At 53.4% G+C, this 17,195-nt stretch overlaps 1 long non-coding RNA gene across 1 annotated transcript in view; it reads left to right on the top strand.

The window, feature by feature from the left end:
• The first annotated feature begins 10,327 nt into the window (after positions 1 to 10,327).
• The window catches only part of LOC122393995, a 36,970-nt gene continuing 30,102 nt past the window's right edge, over positions 10,328 to 17,195 (top strand). The window contains exon 1 of the long non-coding RNA XR_006258783.1: positions 10,328 to 10,464. This is a non-coding gene — a long non-coding RNA (uncharacterized LOC122393995). The remainder of the gene's footprint in view (positions 10,465 to 17,195) is intronic.

Below are 17,195 nucleotides of genomic sequence, written 5' to 3'. Positions count from 1 at the left end.
AGTGCCATAACAACACAGTTAATTAATCACCAAGCTTCTTTGCAAGTTCCAATACAGTTGAATCGCACGCGATTTGAGTGCAAAAATCAAGAAAAGTGCCAACTTGTTCCCGTAAAATATTTTGAATATTGACCTAAAAAATGAGTAATTTCCAGATAAAATAACAGCGAAATCAGTTTTCGCTTGCCAATAAAACTCACAGATATTGAAGCTCCATTATTAAAGGAACATTTTAGTATATGCCATTCTTGATAAAACTTCTTAGCCACGCAATACCAGCGCAAAATAAAGAGACACTGAAAACACGACCAATCACTCCGATTTACCATAGGAAAATACATAGACAATGTATGTCTCAACTGCGCCAAATATACAGACAGTTATATACCTACATGTGACGTCATGATTAGCCCGACCAATCAGAAGCAAGTTGTTTTCAGCCACAAATAATTAATTTCTGAACTAACTAGACATTTTTTTAACAAAGTGATTTTAAATTAAATCATTAAAAATTCTGAGCTTTTTTATTTTACCAAAACATACAGAGCATGCAGATAGGTCCCAACCCTATTGGCATGGGCCTCCTACATGTCGTTTCCAAAAGGCCAGCGCCGTCGCGCCCCGCTCCGGCTAGTTTACGAAGCATAAACCAGACCGGTCAATGCGGCTGCCGCTGAGGAGTGAGTTATACGCGCGGCCTTACATTCCGGCGCCGGTGAAAATTACCGGCCTCGCTGGGGACTGACGGCTGGTGCGGTGGGCGGGGTACCGGTCACATACACAGGAAGACAGGCCGGCTCACGGCACCCTGTAGTTGCGCATCATCAATACACAGACGGTCGGGTTAGCTGTGTTGTATCCGTCGGTTATGCAACGATCACAATGACACCATGGTGTGTTTATACACGGCTACATGGACGTCAGACATTGCGCAATGTTCAGCGTGACATGACTATCTGGCAGCTAATGTTTGTTCGATAGGTTACTCTGTCAGAGATGACACCTTTGATATGGCGTCTTGGTGTTCTTATCCAAACATCGGTACTCGATAGGCATTTGATTTGCGACTAGTAAGCACTGAGCATTGTGCTTTCTGTATATGACTTCTCTGCATGGGGAATTTCGCTTGACCTCCAGAAGGCAGTAGTTTGCCCTTGTCCAAAGTTCTAATTAGCATCGCCGACCTCGACCACTATCGAACGTCGCTGGTCATGCTACCTCAACTAAACGGACCCATACCTGCTGGGGGCGGCCGGCCCACAGGCTATAGAACCGCTCCAAACTCAGCCAGGTCACGTCTGACCGATCACGAGCCACCGATCACGGTAACGAGTTGTCGCGTCTCGGAGCAGCTCCACCGTCCCGTGAGTCCCATGTAGCGAGTCTCAGACCAGTTTCGGTGTCTCCGGAGTCCTGACCTCGCACCGTGAACCTGGGTCACGTTCCAGGTGACCTGCGCTGGCTCTGACATTGCCACGTATCCCCGTCTTTGATCAGGGAGACTGGCGGCGGTGTCGACGGCGGCGGGGGGGGGGGGGGGGGCTGCGATGGTGGGGGTGGCTGAGGAGGTGGCGGCGGTGGTGCTGTCGTTTCCGGTGTCTCCGGGCGCCGGTTCAGGTCGGTGGCGCGCGCCGGGCCGCACGGGCGCATTAAATATGCGCGGCTCGTCGCGTCTCCTTTGATCATGCCGCTCTGTGGTGGCACGGGAGGCGTGCGCCGGGTCACGGCAGCAGCCAACCATCACGGAACTGGTGAACCGAGTGCCGTACGAAACACACGCACACACACACAAACGCATAAATATACAAACATAAGTTAATTGAAGTAAAATGAGGTAGAAGCTACATTAATGAAAAATGCGAGAGTTACTTAATCCAATAAAAACGAGTTGATGTGCCGTCAATCCTCGGAAACTGAACTGAAAAAAAACTATGATATTGGCAATGCACCAACATGATCTCAGCCCCTTAGAATATCTTTCTCAGTTTGTATTTCTCGTTCATTGCATTTTCTTGTCTTCAAGCATCTCCACAGTCCACGCATCTGCTGCCGAGAATTCGTCATCTGCACACCTATGCCACCGCCAGTCCACTCTCTAGAACGCTAAAAGGGCGGCAGGCCGGCCGCCGCACCGGTGCGCGCCGAAGCCCTGAAGCCGGCCAAATGCGGCGCGAGTCGCTCTAATTAGCATATCTCAGGGCCTGTCCGGTTAATTTGCGGCGTAAATCCACCGGGGTCGCGCCGCGCCGCGTCGCCGCGCTGCTGAGGGGCTTCCATTGTCGCCTGCGGGCCAGTCCGTCTGCGCCGACCATCGCGACCGACGACCCCGGTCGAGTCCACTGAACGACACATAGACTGGTCGACCGCCACGTCCGACCATTCCGACAGTCTGACTGGGCGATGGTCTGGCCGCTCAGTCAACTGATCGTTCGACCCGTCCTTCTTTTCATCTGACCGTCTAACCATTTAACCGACTGACAGACCACCTGGCCGTATATATGACCACTGACTGTCCGAGTACTCTGACCATTCGACATTTCGACCATTTTTCCGTCCCACCGTAAGTACAACCGACCCACTTTCTGTTAGATCATCTCACCGTTAACCTTTTCCAACCTTCCGATTTCATTGTGTCCACGCCCACGGCATTGTCAGTGGAAATTGAAATTGACGGAATCGTCAATGTGTTTCGCGGACTTTGTTACCATGGAGAAACTATGCACTCGTAGGCATGCCAAGCGATGTGTGACTGACGACCTTAGCAGCGGCTGATAATAAATAAATTTTGTTCAGCCCGTCTACGACACTAGTGAACCCATCGAAACTCTGTGGATGGTAAGTTAACACGAAAGTCGATGCTGAGTGCAAGGAGGCGCCGAGGAAGTCGTTGAATTTCGTTCAGCATGAGTTCACATGAATAGCTGATGATGTAAACATCGCGCCTCATTGTTTATTCTATCACCATTAACCGTTTATGATCTCACGACTCTGAAGATCGATGCCGCTGCGTCTAGCTTTAGCTATGTCAATGTTCAGCAATGTCCAAAGTGCCAATGAACACTCGTTTTGTACGACAAATGTTGCATTCTGTCTGTACTGTTAGTTTCAAAATTACTTTGTAGTTCATAGAAATGCCTAAGCTGGATAAACACCCCAGTCTAGAGACCAGAAGTCAAAACACATAATTAAGTGGATAGGTGCATATACAGGGTGTCCCAGAAGTCTTGAAGCTTTTTTATTTTTGTCGTGTGACCTTGCTATGCCACCGATTAAGGCGAATCATGCCTCAAACGAAAGAGAATGAACTGAAATTTTGTATTTTCATGCGTAGAGCACCACTTAAGTCAGGTGGCCCCCGTTGTGAGTCGCACAAGATTGAGCACGAGAGATCACGTTCTTCGCTGCCGCCAAGATCTCCTGGTTTGCGAAACACCGTTGTTGCCATGCCCGTTTCTTGTCAGCTTCAGAGTCTTATTCCCTGAAGCGAGGGACATAATATTAGCGACATATATTTCCGACGGGTTGATATTTGTTTTAGCCCCATAATAATGCGATGAATCAAAGGATTACAACGGGCTGTTGCTTAGCGTGCTCAAGCAGCTGAGCCTTATTTCTGTAATGGATGCGTGCAAACACGTCAGGAGACTTTCTGATCAGTAAATCATTATGTTGCTAATGTTTTCTCGGAGATCCAATGCTCTGCTTCCTGGCGTTTGGCTCGCTTCATGAAATAAGGCTCTGAAGCTGACCAGAAACGGGCATGGCGACACCAGTGTTTCGCAAACCGGGAGATCTTGGCGGCAGCGAAGAACGTGATCTCTCGTGCTCAATCTTGTGCGACTCACAACGGGGGCCACCTGACTAAAGTGGTGCTCTACGCATGAAAATACAAAATTTCAGTTCATTCTCTTTCGTTTGAGGCGTCATTTGCCTTAATCGGTGGCATAGCAAGGTCACACGACAAAAATAAAAAAGCTTCAAGACTTCTGGGACACCCTGTACATAGCTCCTCGTGAAGGTCCAGTAAACTTGATTAAATGTAGGAATTAATGTCGTACACATAACAAAAAGAAATTAAGTTCAATCGGATTATTAAAAATGAAATTAGTGGAAACGATCAAAATATAAAACGATGACGCGCTTTTTCTGCGAGTTCATAAAGAGTTCGGAAAAGGTCCAAGGCTCAAAAGATGTTTGGTGTCTTTTGTATCCACCTGCACTTCACGACTTATTCGAAACGCGTTGATTCGTATCCGGTGGTGTGGTTCCATGCTGCACCTCCGCATGCTGCACCATTTAGTTTTATTATTTTTGTTTAATCACGTGTTGTTTTGGTACTGTGAGCGTTTGCCCTGCACCGGCTGTTTCCGATCGCACAGTTTCCAATATTGAAGTTGCCGACTGGATCGTTGCACTGCGCTGCTAACTGACTGTTCGATCGCTGGGCTTGAGTCTGTACGGCGCACACGCACACCAGTGCGTCGAGCGGTGCCAATTGCTGCGTCGGTATCGATTGTGCAGCGCCGTGTGCCTGTCTGTCACAGCAGTCGCTGCACGTTGTCGGTCTCAGCACTGGCCCGACGAGTCCAAGTCAGATGGTACGTACAGTCCGACGGTGCCGTGCGGAGCCCACGGCTTCCGTCATTTTCTTACGGCAGCGGAGCTCATATCTCCTTAGGCATCACTAGTCGGCCGAGGAGTCTCTAGCAGGTAGCTCTGCATGCATATGTATAATGCACCATGCCAACTATCAGGTATTCGTCTCCTTAACGTACTGCTTCAACCACAGGGAGAAAAGCTCTACCGACCTTGCCGTCTAACCAACATGGCTTCAGACTTCCCAGCCCTGCCGTCTAGCCCACACCTCCTTTCGTACCGGCCCTTTGGTCTATTTACTGCGCCGGCCGCTAACGGCTCGAGTCGGCCGAAAATTAGTATGCAGTTGGACCGCCGAGTTAACGCGGCGTACTTACAGTAACGGCCTGCATGGCTGCTCGGAGATCGGTCTCGGCTGGCGTCGGCGCCGCTGCTCCGGCTCTGTCAGCCCCGAACACCGCGCCGATCGGGCTGTTTTTGCCGAGGGCGCCCCGCCGTGTCCCCGATGTGTCAATAGGGAGCTCTACGGCTGGATTGGGGGGGGGGGGGGGAGGGGTGCAGCATCGGGTGCTGTGTTGTCACAACAATGGGGAGGGATGGGCTGATGCGCTGATGGGTATACTGGTCCTATATGTAGTCAGTAACTCAGTAGGTCTTCGAATCAGTACAACGCCGCGGAGGTTTGCAATGCATGTCTTAGGCAAGTCTTGGGTTCTGTGATCCTGAGTTCAGTTACGTGTGGTCGAGCTTGGACCACTATGATCCAGTAGTATAGAGGTTCGCGGTGGTACGGGTGATTGTCCCTCTGTGTGTTGTTGAGCCGTGTCACACGTTACACGTGTCAGCGCTGACCCGAGTTCCACCCGGTCCAGGGTCCATCGGGAACGGGTCATTGATCAGGGGGCGGCGGGGGCGGACGGGCGGGCCGGGCCCACTCGGAGCGGGGCTGAAACTGCCAGTCACTGCACGGTGCGTGGCCGACCTGTCACCTGACCTGTGCCTGTGACACTGGCTCTCCGTCACTCTCCGCTCCTTCCCAATGATCGGTGGCCGTGTTGACATGCTGTTGACACATTGACACGCTGTTGACACGCAGAGTCATCACTTGAAACACCTCTCTGGTATCAGTCACACCTCGACCTCCAAGGCAGCGACTGAAGTCCAGAACCACCCACCGGCCTTCGTCCGCATACAACCCTGACCTGATCCGAGTCTGGACACTGGACAGTGTCTGTCACTGGTGCAGGAGTGACCAATGGTCGATCCCGGTGGGTGTCTGACCGCGGTCCAATCGCATCGGGAGTTAGCTGACGGTGGGCCCTGTTGACGGGCCGTCATGAAGGCTGCCACACGGCTGCCGTCAGAGGGCATGCAGTTGTGGAATAGAGTGGGGGTTGATCTGACATACTGCAGACGGTGCCTATCGTTTAACGGGAGCATATCAGCAGCCAGTCCAGCCGTGACCGGTCAAAGTACAAAGCAATGCAGCTAGACGAGCTCTCTAGTATAACTGGCCGGTGGATGTCCGGTCACTCGCGCTGCCTGCCGCAGTTGGTGAAAAACATTCACCTCTTGGCTCGCTTCGAGCTGTTTGCGGGTTTGTGGCTTCAAATTGATCTGTTGTATTCGTGATCTAACACACCACCGATTACAGCAGCATCCCACGCTTGGTTTCACTGTGCCGTCATGTTCGATTTGTGTGTTATGATTCCGCGGTCGCTCCGTGTCTTGCCCAATAGCCTCTCGAAGCGCCATCATCCGCTGTCGTAACATCGCGTCGATGCCACCATTAACCCGCACAACCCGCTAACTGAATTCTAAGCGCACACTTGAAATTCACGCCCCAGCGGCGAACAAAAGAGCCGACAGTTTGCGACGCCAGAAAGGCGTTATCTGTTTATCGACATTTACATAATATGCCGAGTCTTGGCTGCATACCACCGACCGATGATCGGTAGGTGGTGTGAAAAAGGAGACGCTCACATATTCGCTCACATCTACAAACGAGACAGTTAGCCGCTTTGAAGCCATTATGAAATCGTCCGAACATTTAACGTATTCAGGTGTAAACACTTCGCTAATAACAGAATATCATTCATCTTGAAATGATGCTGTTCGCTCATTTTCTGCCATAATGGGGGGTGTGGTCGCTCGAGTCAGCCTTTGTGTCGCACATACGGCTTTGAAGGGTGAACACGGGCAGGGGACCGACTGCCGTGAGAGGGGAGGGGTTGAGGGGGGACTGCGTGCGACGGCCGAACCTGGCGGTGACGTCGCCATTTATCAGCTGACGGCGCTCCGGGCGTGTGGCCCCGCCCTCGAACAGTACGGCAAACGACCTGCCGGCGCCAGGTTCCAGTTGAGAACTGATCACCGTATCACCGTATCATATCCGCTCGACTCCTCCCTCAATTCAGCAGCCGGGAGCGATGGAAACTGACGGTGATAAGGCAAACGTCCTGCGCTGTTTTCCACCAAAGCTTCTTTGAGTTGGCCCCACCCTTTTATACATCCGTCACTCTACATATTGCACATTCATGCTTATTCCTTGAACTTAACTATGCATTATCAGATTATTGCTATCAGCCGTTTTCACGACGGCCATCTGGTATACATTTGGTGCACATCTGGTACAGATTAGGTGCAGATCTGGTCAAATCAGGTTCGGTGTGTCTCTTAGCAGATCAGCTATGATAGGGTTGCACTTATTGCTTATATGCCTGCTTTGTCATATTATCAGAGAGCATCATCGACTAAAACACTGAAATTAATTCATAAAATGAAGATATTTGCTGTAAAAGAAATAAGGTGCAGACTTGGTCAAATCAGGTGCATTCGCCGGATAGCCCGTCGTGAAAACGGCTATCCTGAACCTACTTGAACAATTACCCGCAATGCTGCTGCTTGTCGAATATAATGAGCTCGCAAAAAACTAAATACGTTAACGAATCGTAGAATTCACGACTCATGTCATGCATCTGCACTCTGCAGTACACACGTCAAATAAATGCATACATGTGTGCGTGGGTACACATAAGGCCCTAAATCCTGAAGCTCCACAGCACGGCACTCTGTGTGGTCCACCTCTGTGCAGTCGCTTCCCCCGGGGACACGCTGCACGCCACACCATGTTCGGGCCGCGGTAGCTGGCTAATAGCCGTGTCCTCCGTGTGGTAATGGCGGTCTCTCGGCGCCGCCGCGGGGGCTGCCTATCCAGACGGCTATTTGACCGGGCGGGCCATCCTCGCTGGCTGAGCGGGCTATCCTGACTGGCTGAGTGAGCTATCCTGGCTGGCTGAGCGAGCTATCCTGGCTGGCTGAGCGAGCTATCCTGGCTGGCTGGCCGGTCGAGCGGACGGATGGCGCACGGTGAGCGGTGGCAGCAATCACGGCCGCCGGATTCCATCCATGCCTCAGCGTCGGGCGCTGGGATCGGCGAGAGGAGTTCGGCGAGAGGCGCTCAGCGCTCAGTGCTCTGCGCTCGGAGACTGGTTCAGTGTGCCGTTTCCAGAGTTTGGTGCTCGATGCGCTGTTCTCAGTGTTCTGCTCTTAGTGCTCTGTTCTGGGAGCTTGGTTCCCTGTGCTCTGTTTTTGGATCGTGGTGCTCAGTGCTCTGTGCTCTATTTTCAACTCCCACTGTCGTCGTGCGCCGCTGAAATCTCCGCCATCTCTTCGGCTCCGAGCTTGGCACGCGGTGCAGAGCACCCACGGGTGCTGAGTGCGTCACAGCTGGTTCTCATTGCCTACACGGGGCGACAGGCATCTGTCTGGAGGCGCGCTGACTGAGTCGAGACGGCGATTGTCTTCGCGCTGCACCAGTTTTACCCGTATCTATGCGTCCCCTCCAGATGTCTTTCCCTGCCCCGTCGCCTTGTGGTGGCGATTTGCAGCTCGCTTCGTGAAAAGCTGCTCTGGTTCGTTGCGCCACCGAACGGCAGTTAGAATGTTAGGCAACTGGTCCGTATATACTATATACCACTGGCGACAAAGGATGATTTTTGGCTTCATGAAGCTCCTCCTTTCAGGCTTCGTTATTTAGACCTCAGCCATCATGAGACTAGGAACCTCAGTCTTTACACCTCACATCTCAAACAGTAGCCTACATGAGACGAATAGGCCGCAATCCGAAGCGGTGCGATCCAGCAGCCTCGCTGAGTAAGGAGCGCCAGATTGCGGCCGGCTCGTCAAGACAAATAGCGGCGCTGGCGGGGATTTATCGCCGCTGTCAGGGGAGTAGGCCAAGCCAGCACGGACTGCGCACGGGAGGTCTGGGACGCTGCAGGAGATCTTTACGTTCAGACCTGGGTCAACTCATATTGGTACAGGTTGTCGTAGTAAACTACGCTGCATCGAATGTCAGATATCACTCTGAATCTCAGTTTAGGAGGTTGAGACGGCTTCCAACTGACCTATGTCAACCATTACCACTATCAGCGGTGGTCCGGGGGATCATTGATCAGGGTCTGTGGTCCGAGGTCAGTTCGTCGAGCGGCGTCCGTCACGGTGTCAGACAGGCGGGGCCGGTCGGTCGGTCGCCGATATCGATTGCAGCTCACACGGGGCTGGCTCAGGGCTGGTGTTTGTCGCCGGTGAACCGGACACTGGACAGTCTCGATACTCTGTAAACGGCCGGCCCGTGCAGGCTGGCTGGGTGCCGGCCTGCCGGTAATTGCGTGGTTTGTGAGCCGACGCGGCGCTGTGTAGGTGGACAAAACATGGGGCGGTGCTACAACGACGAGTTGGAGGGCGGAATGACACTTAAATTACCCGTCAACTGGGCCTCAACAGGCCTCGCTAGATGGTGCAGAGAAATGCCGGATAACTAGAGTCCGTACGTAGGCTGTTTTTGCACGGCCTTTCTGAATCAAGCCAGCTAAGTTCACTTTTGTAGTCTTTGAACTATGTCAAATGGTGGGTTTGGTGGTGTTTTTTGCTTCTTCAAATTCCAGGCTTCCTTCAAAAATTTTATTAAATTGATTCGTACCTAAACCATTGCGTTCTCTTATTGTGTTTCTCATAAAACATGCAGGCCTCCATCAGACATCAATTTCGGACTTTTACTTTCATTTTAATCTTTTTTTCCTTTTGGGCTCCTCATGTTGTAAACCTTAAGCGTCCATGATATGTTTTGATTTTGCATTTGTATTCTTCCTACACAGATTTTATTTTTTCCATTAGGTAGGTAAATTGTTTCGAAGGGGTTCCTATGCATCCGACAGTAGCGTAGACGTTACTAGCGATTTGGCCTATGCCGAACTATACTAGCTGAATGCTCTTGAGCTTTTTAATGTTTGCATATCATCTTAGAACCAAGACTGGACAATTTCGGGTCTACATCTCTGCATGGTTTCTACGTGATCGGAGGGTCGAAGGCGCCACGGGCGATATAAAAATGATGCGAAACCGTCCAGCTCCAACGTTTCATCCTATTGGAAGACACCGACGACGGCATTCCTTGTTCGCCTTTCCCACCTGTCGGGAATAGCCCGCATGCCATTTTATCGCCACCGTGATGTCGCTATCCCCTCCCATCCTGATCGGTCCGCCCCTCCTGTCTCCAGCCGGGCGACAGCAGCGCCCCTGGCGGCCGCCAGCAGAGTCTGGCGGCACGGCCGGCGGCGGCGGCAGTACGGCCGGGAACCGTCACGGAGGTGGCGTGCAAGACACGGCGGCGTGCTCGGTACGGCGGTGGCGTGCGGACGGTGACCGGACTCGGTGGGTCGCAGCGCCTCGGGACGAAAGGAGGAGAGTCTGAGTGACTGACACGGTGGTGTGACCAGGCGTTACAGAACAATCTAATTCCGCCGGGACTGAGTTTCGGAGCGGGAGCTGACGGCAGGAGAGTGACGAGGAAATCGGCCCACACAGGTAAGGCATATCGGCGAACGTTCGTGGTAACACCCATACCGTCATTGACAAACATCAGATGGATGTTTGTTGTCATGTTGAGACATGGAGCTTTACTTCCGACATTTTGAAGTCAGGCTGCAAACCTGCATGCTAGCGTGTGGCTGTTCTTTCCCGTCACGAACCATTGACTAAGCATGTTAAACACGCGTAGTCTCGGAAGTATCTCGTATAATCCACGTGACAGCTCCCAAGTTCAAAACATTCAAACAAACACGACATCTAACAAACATTCTGTAATCTTTCGCTGCCGGTTTGCGGCGGCGCCACCTCATTACCTGTCGATTGACTCCGCCGGAGTTTTGCCGCTCGTCTTTCATCATTAATTAACGAGGGATTCAGAGTCTGCAGCGCTGCAGTCGCTGTCGTAACGTTTGGCTCGGTGGGCCGGTGAGTCTCGTGGGAACCCGGCCGAGGGTGGGTCGGACCCACCGGACGGGTACTCGGGCGGAGGCAGGGGGAGGGGGATAGGGGACGGAGGGGGCAGCCACTCGATGCTGACAAAAGCTCACGATCTTCCGCCCATCAAGGTGCTAACAGATGGACGGACTCGCGTCCTGGAACAGCGTTACAGCGTGGTGACGGTGCTGTGGGAACAGTTGATGTCCGTTGCCAGGTGCAATTATTAAAGCAGACGCTTAATTAATCGCTTCCGCATTAATGTTCCTACCCTAAGCTCGCCGTTGTGTGACTGTCCATTGTAATTATGATAAGAGACGTGACGTGTGCGTGCTTAAATCTGGATGAGCCGGTGTAAGCGACTCGAGGCATCAGCTTGAGTGGAGTTTCCACTCGAGAGATGAATAACTAATGACAGCGCTCGATTACAGGCGGCGGAGTCCGTCAGATTGGATTGCAGTGTCTGGAGACTTGGCAATGATTACACAACGAGCTCATCGGCACATCATTAATGGGACTGTGAATTACGACGGTAGCTATTGACAGGATGTGGCGCGGTGCGGTTCGACGCTCCGCGGACTGCGGGGCCCTTCGAAACGTACCCGGAATTCCGTAATGAAATCTCGGAAACCGGAAGCCAGTCGCTCTAGTCGCGGAAGGAGGCCCATGCGCCGTAACTTCCGTAGTGACTGCATTTTCAGTATTGAATCTTCTCATCTCAGCAGTGTCATTCGGTGGGATGGACGTGGGGATTCAACAGGGATTTGAAGTTATTTCAGCAGCAGCACCTCTCAGCAACTGGTTCCTGGTTGTAACACCTCAACAACGTGCACTCTCGTCTTTTCAGTGCTCCCACATCACGGGAGTCATTGATGAATGATGATGCCGACTCAGTAGTTAAGCTATCTGGGCAGCGCTCTCAAATCAGTGCACTCACACAGCACTCAGCAGTGCTGTCCAGTGTCCACAACTGGAGCCATCTCAGCAGTGTTCCCAGTTCCCTTTGCCCATGCAGCACTACAGTCTCCGTCAGCTCCGTCAGCGCCGCCCGCTCGTCTCCCCTCTGCCTCGGGGGAGAAGGCATGAGTGCCGTGTGAATCCCGTAAGTCCATGAGGCGTGAGTTCTCCTTGAGTGCCACTGCCGCGTGAGTCCCGTGAGTCCCATGAGGCGCGAGTCCCCCGCCCCGTGAGTGCCGTCCTCACCCCTGGTCCGTCCGCACCGACCCACCTCCCCCGCTCATCCGCCCCCCCCCCTAACCCCCGATCCGTCCCGCCCACGGCGTCTGCCGGCTTCTCCGGCGTCTCTGCCGTCAGATTAGTGTTAATTAGTGTCAGACGCCGTCTGATCGCCGCTCCGCTGCAGGGGACGGGAGGGGCGGGGCACCGAGGGGGCAGCGCGGAGCCTCGCCCCCCCCCCCTGACTGAGGTGCAACGGTAATGGATGAGACTTACACGAATACGCGATTGGGCATAAAAGTATATGGAGAAATTATTTCTTGACTCAGGTCCCGTATTATCGGCGACAGTGCATTGAGGGAGGCTTCAGTCAGATGGCTTCGCCATCGCTGCGTGCGTAGCAATCCATCCTTACGTAGAGTTTATGTTTGAATGATAGGATGGCCCAGTTCTCGAGATGTCCCATACAAGTGTAAGTGTATAGCTTTCCGTCCTCCACAGTGCACTCTACGGTGAAGCGTCACTGTGGACCGGAGTTATGTCAATCCTGCAGTGAGCGTTGTAGAGGAATCATTCGTCTCTCGGCCTGGTTCGAACCCGATCGGCGGCTGTGTTGTGGGAAGGGGCTCGGTTTGTCACGACTGTCGCCGTTTCACCGGACCAGTTCAGCTCAGTGACTCACTGTACTGGATGCCGGTGGGATGTGTCAAGCGCTGAAATTCAGACATCAGTGGATGATCAATCCTGATCGCCCAGCATCAACCCCTTGGTGGAACCAGCTGTGGGATATCTAAAGGCCCAATATATCCGTAATCGTACTTGACTACTAGTTTTAGCGTCAGCTTCGCTCGGTGTTACACTTGTGACAGGCAGTTCTAGTGGCATTTTGTTCATCGTTCGTGACTCAGTGACATCTATCACACTATAGTCAAATATAGCCAACGATCTCAGGATCTCAGGCCTAATCGTTCTTCGTTCCGTTCGGAAGCTTCAGGTTTTAATTATTCGCTGTCCAGAATTACCTACCGAGGTGAAGATCAGGAGATCAGAAGCTCCAGTGTTTGGGCCTAGACAGGTATAAATGGTTCTTGATATTAGTCGCCATCATGGCGAGAAAAATCTCGCCCGGTCCTTGAGATGACCGTCTGATTTGGGGAGGATAAATATCCTCCCGGACGTTTATGTACTATCACTTCTCTGTGTAAATTGGACATAAGTGATGGCATATCGTCGGATCTGTGGAATTCGTATTGTGACTTAATTTGGATCTTCTTTGTTCCGTTAATCTAGACTGCAAATAGATTCCCAGCAGTACCATCGCTGTCACCGTTCATCTTCTTTGCTTCCCTCCACCCTCTTTTCCCCTCCCTTACTCAGGTTCTGCTCGCCGTTATCTACTCTGTGCACCAGGCGTGTTTTTTTTTTTAGCTGTGGGTTTCTCCTGAGGGCCTTCCTCACCTGTCTAGCCACCGCTCGCCTCACCATGGTTGTAACCTGCAGGCCCCGGCGCTCCCTCCCGTGCTGAACCCCGTCCCGTTATTCCTTTTCCCGACCACCACCCCATCCCAGCGCTCCTCCTTTGAGACTGTTCCGCCCTGGCCCTGCGTTCCTCTCCCTGCGACCGTTCCGCCCTGACCCGGCGTCCCTCCTGAAGCGTTCCTCCGCGCCCGGCGCCCCTCCCCGGCCGTCTCGTAAGTTGCAGGTCACCACCGGCGTGTCAGCTCCACCCTGGAAAACACCACTCGGCCGCTCATCACCTTGAGCTCCGCCGCACCGCCAGATCCGGGCAGGCTGTGTTTCGGGGGAGGGCTCACCGCTGCGCCGGTCATTAGTCATCTGGGAAGTTAATTTGCTGACGCCGGTGACGGCGGCCGGCCGGCGCGGTCGGCGGACCAGATGGTCTCTCAGAAGGCCGGGAGACAGACCGGACCGGTCGGCTGTGTTGACAACAGATGGCTGGGACTGCAGAATTCAGCATCATGCCGACCGCCGCGACGCCGCGTGTGGCCGCGGTGACCGAAGTCCGGACGCCGCGCCGGTACAAGGATGTCGTGGAGGCGCCGTCCCCGGGACTTTATAACCGCGACGGAAAGTTTCAAGGTAGACGGTCTCTGAGGAACGGGGTGACTCCTCAGAGGTATTTGGAGCCAACGACGCGCCCGAGGCCCAAGCAGACCAGTCCAAGAGGCTTTGGAGTGCAATGAAGACTCCCTGTGAGGTAACTGATTGACAATTTCATGCTTTGGACTGTCTAGCCGGCTAGTCAAATACCTATGTGGTTAATACCGGATGGGCCCCTTTCGATATACCGGAGGACCAGAACGCCCCGTCGCGTCGGCCGATGCAACGACCGACCGTGGTGGGGGATGCCGAACCTCGAGACGCCTTCGACCTGCAACATAAAACTGTGACTGGCATGACTGTGACTGTGACTGGCATAACGGTCGGCCGTGACTGGCACTACAAGCCGCCACTGATACGGCGTGCATCGGACGAGCCGCGAGGCGCCGGTAAACAGCGTCGCGATCGGGTGGTGGGAGCACGCTAGGCCGCCTCGTGGGAGGGCCTGGCACAGGGCTAGTTGGACTTGGCGTGCGCTGTGAATACGTGATAGATCATGTCAGTTGGGCTCATAATAGCGGCGCTGCTTATGACCGTTCTAGTTGTACAGGTGTGGTGGTATATCTGGCCCACAAAGAGTCCAGCCGCGGTGGTGCAGCTATCAGTGACACGGCTCCGGCCGATTTGACGTCACGCCGCCGGCCGAGGTGTCTGGCGGTGAGTCTCCCGCGGGGAGAGTCCGTACACCTGGAGTCCATGGCGGCCCGGTCGGCGACATCAGACCGGCGCGGCCCGCTGCAGACTGCATCCGAAACGTGCATTGCCGTGCAGCCGGACGGCACTTTGCATATAAACTCGGCTGTGTGATGGCGGCCGGGGATGTGAGCGCCGCCCGCGGCCGCGGTGGGCGTTCGATTGATGATCGCTGGTCGCGCCGTGCTCGGCCCGGCTCTCTGGCGGACCCTTCTCTCTTTATGAGCGGACTCAGCCTCCCGCTTGGAGCGTCCGCTGGCACCGGCGATCTCGGCAGCGGCTCGCTGGGTTGGGGCTGATGGTGAGCCTCATCCCGCACTGGGACTCCATGATGGCGAGGTTGTCGTAGGACGGTATCAGTGTCTCAGTTTGGTCTCATGTTACAGATCATGTGATATCGATTGGCTATTGGATTGGATAGAAGACTCCGGGGTCGGGTCCGGTTTGATTTCCTTCAAGCCCTGTCCCCACCGAGTTCTCTGTGAGCTCTGTCCTTTCTGAGCTCTGTCCTACCCAGCTCTGTCCTCTCATGACTCTGTCCTCTCCAGCACTCTGCCGGCTGGTGCGGTGTGTCGATACAGAGGTGTCGGATGATCACCCCTCCCCTCTGCCCCTGGGCACCACCTGACGGCCGCTAACGAGGTGTAAGGCGGCGGCGGCGGCCGAGCTATCTTGGGCGGACGGTCGGCGCGTCTCCTGATTAGATCGGCTCGAGACAGACGGAGGCAGCTCAGTGATAGCCCGGGGCGCTGACAGGTCAAACGACCGAGTCAGAAGGGCTTGGCGATGACAGGGGCGGGTGGGCCGCTGACGGGACGGGCGCCCCTCAAATCTCACACCTTCGAATAGTTTTGCTAGCGTGATGAGCTGGCTAGAGAAGCTTATGTTAGATATTTGATGATGAATCTCGACACCCGTTCATTGATACCATGAGGTCATGCCCATTGCCCAGAGGTCCAGAGGTGATTCCATTTGCCTGCTGGAGTCACAGGAATCGGTAACGAGTGGGATCCACAGCCAAGATAGAGGCTCTGTGCGGCTCAGGCCGGGGTTCGTCGAACGGCTGATGGTGTGGTTCGATGGGTAGTGAGAGCTCAGGTTTGTCTGGTTCGTTTCAAGCCGGTGCTGAGATGCGCTTTTGGACGGTACAGGGCGTGCTTAATGGATAGCAGCGGAGTCTAACGACTGTCACATCGACGTTGAAATCCTTTTTGAGACATATGTTATTTACGTTTGTTGAACTAGAAAAGATTGACCTCTATTGGCTCTACTGCGTAGCCGGCATATCATTACGTTTTCCAATACAGGCAGAGTGCATATTGCCGAGATTTCAGGCGTAAATTGCGCATTTCGTCACAGCTGATCCAATCCTAATTCCTAGCCAATCGTCCATGGAATTGCAGCACTGTGATCGATGCGTAATAACGGGCGCTGATTGATGGATTTACATATTTTAGAACAGTGAGCTGATGCCGACCTTGTGTGACATCTAACTGCGGTGGCCACGTCAGTCTTCAATACAATAAAGGCTTGCTGGTGTAGGACGGTTGATAAGGGCCAATGCTAAGCCGGCCACTGCACGATACACGCTCAACCGTGCCTCAGAGCTCAGATTTAGGTTAGCTCCTGTTGTTTCATTTCTTGTCGCCGAAGCTGCGCTCGCCGACAGCCCACTTGCATTGAATGGTAGCTGAAGACGCAGCGCGATCTGCGCTGTCGCTGGTTCTTCCGTCTGTGGCGCAATGCTTGCTTCTTTGTCTCATCCATCTTCACCGATGGGTGGTCCTCGAATCTGTTATCTCGTGCGGCGTAGTCTTCAGCGATTACGCGTACATCCAGGCATCGCAAACAGACGAGAACAGCTGTTGCCTCGCTTTTAATCTGTCACTGATGGCGATCATGAGACAAAGTAAACGTGGGTTCACGATTTGTCGTAAACATTATGCTAACACCTTGTTGCTTGTAACTGAAGCTGCCATATTCAGTCATTCAGGTGTACGGTTATCATATTTTCTTACGACATCAAAAAGCTGTCATGCTTGTCAGATGACATAGCCGGAATTTTATGTCGCTCTGTCCAGTAGAGTCCATATCGCTACCATGGGCCGGCCAGCTCCGCTCGGATAAGCCGGATATAAATCGGACAGAGCGTCTGCTGGGAACCAAACACCTCGCCTTGTGCAGCTGGTCATGCACCCTCACCACGGGTGCCGGCAATTATTTTATCTCGAGATGGTGGCAATTAGATATACGCCGGCGTAAAGTGTAATATCAATTACGTCCTAATGAAATGCGGCGCGACG

The sequence above is a fragment of the Amphibalanus amphitrite genome, unplaced genomic scaffold, assembly GCF_019059575.1.
Source record: "Amphibalanus amphitrite isolate SeventyFive unplaced genomic scaffold, NRLGWU_Aamphi_draft 000025F_arrow, whole genome shotgun sequence".
Classification (NCBI taxonomy): Eukaryota; Metazoa; Arthropoda; class Thecostraca; order Balanomorpha; family Balanidae; genus Amphibalanus; species Amphibalanus amphitrite.
This window is presented reverse-complemented; position numbering and strand designations above follow the sequence as displayed.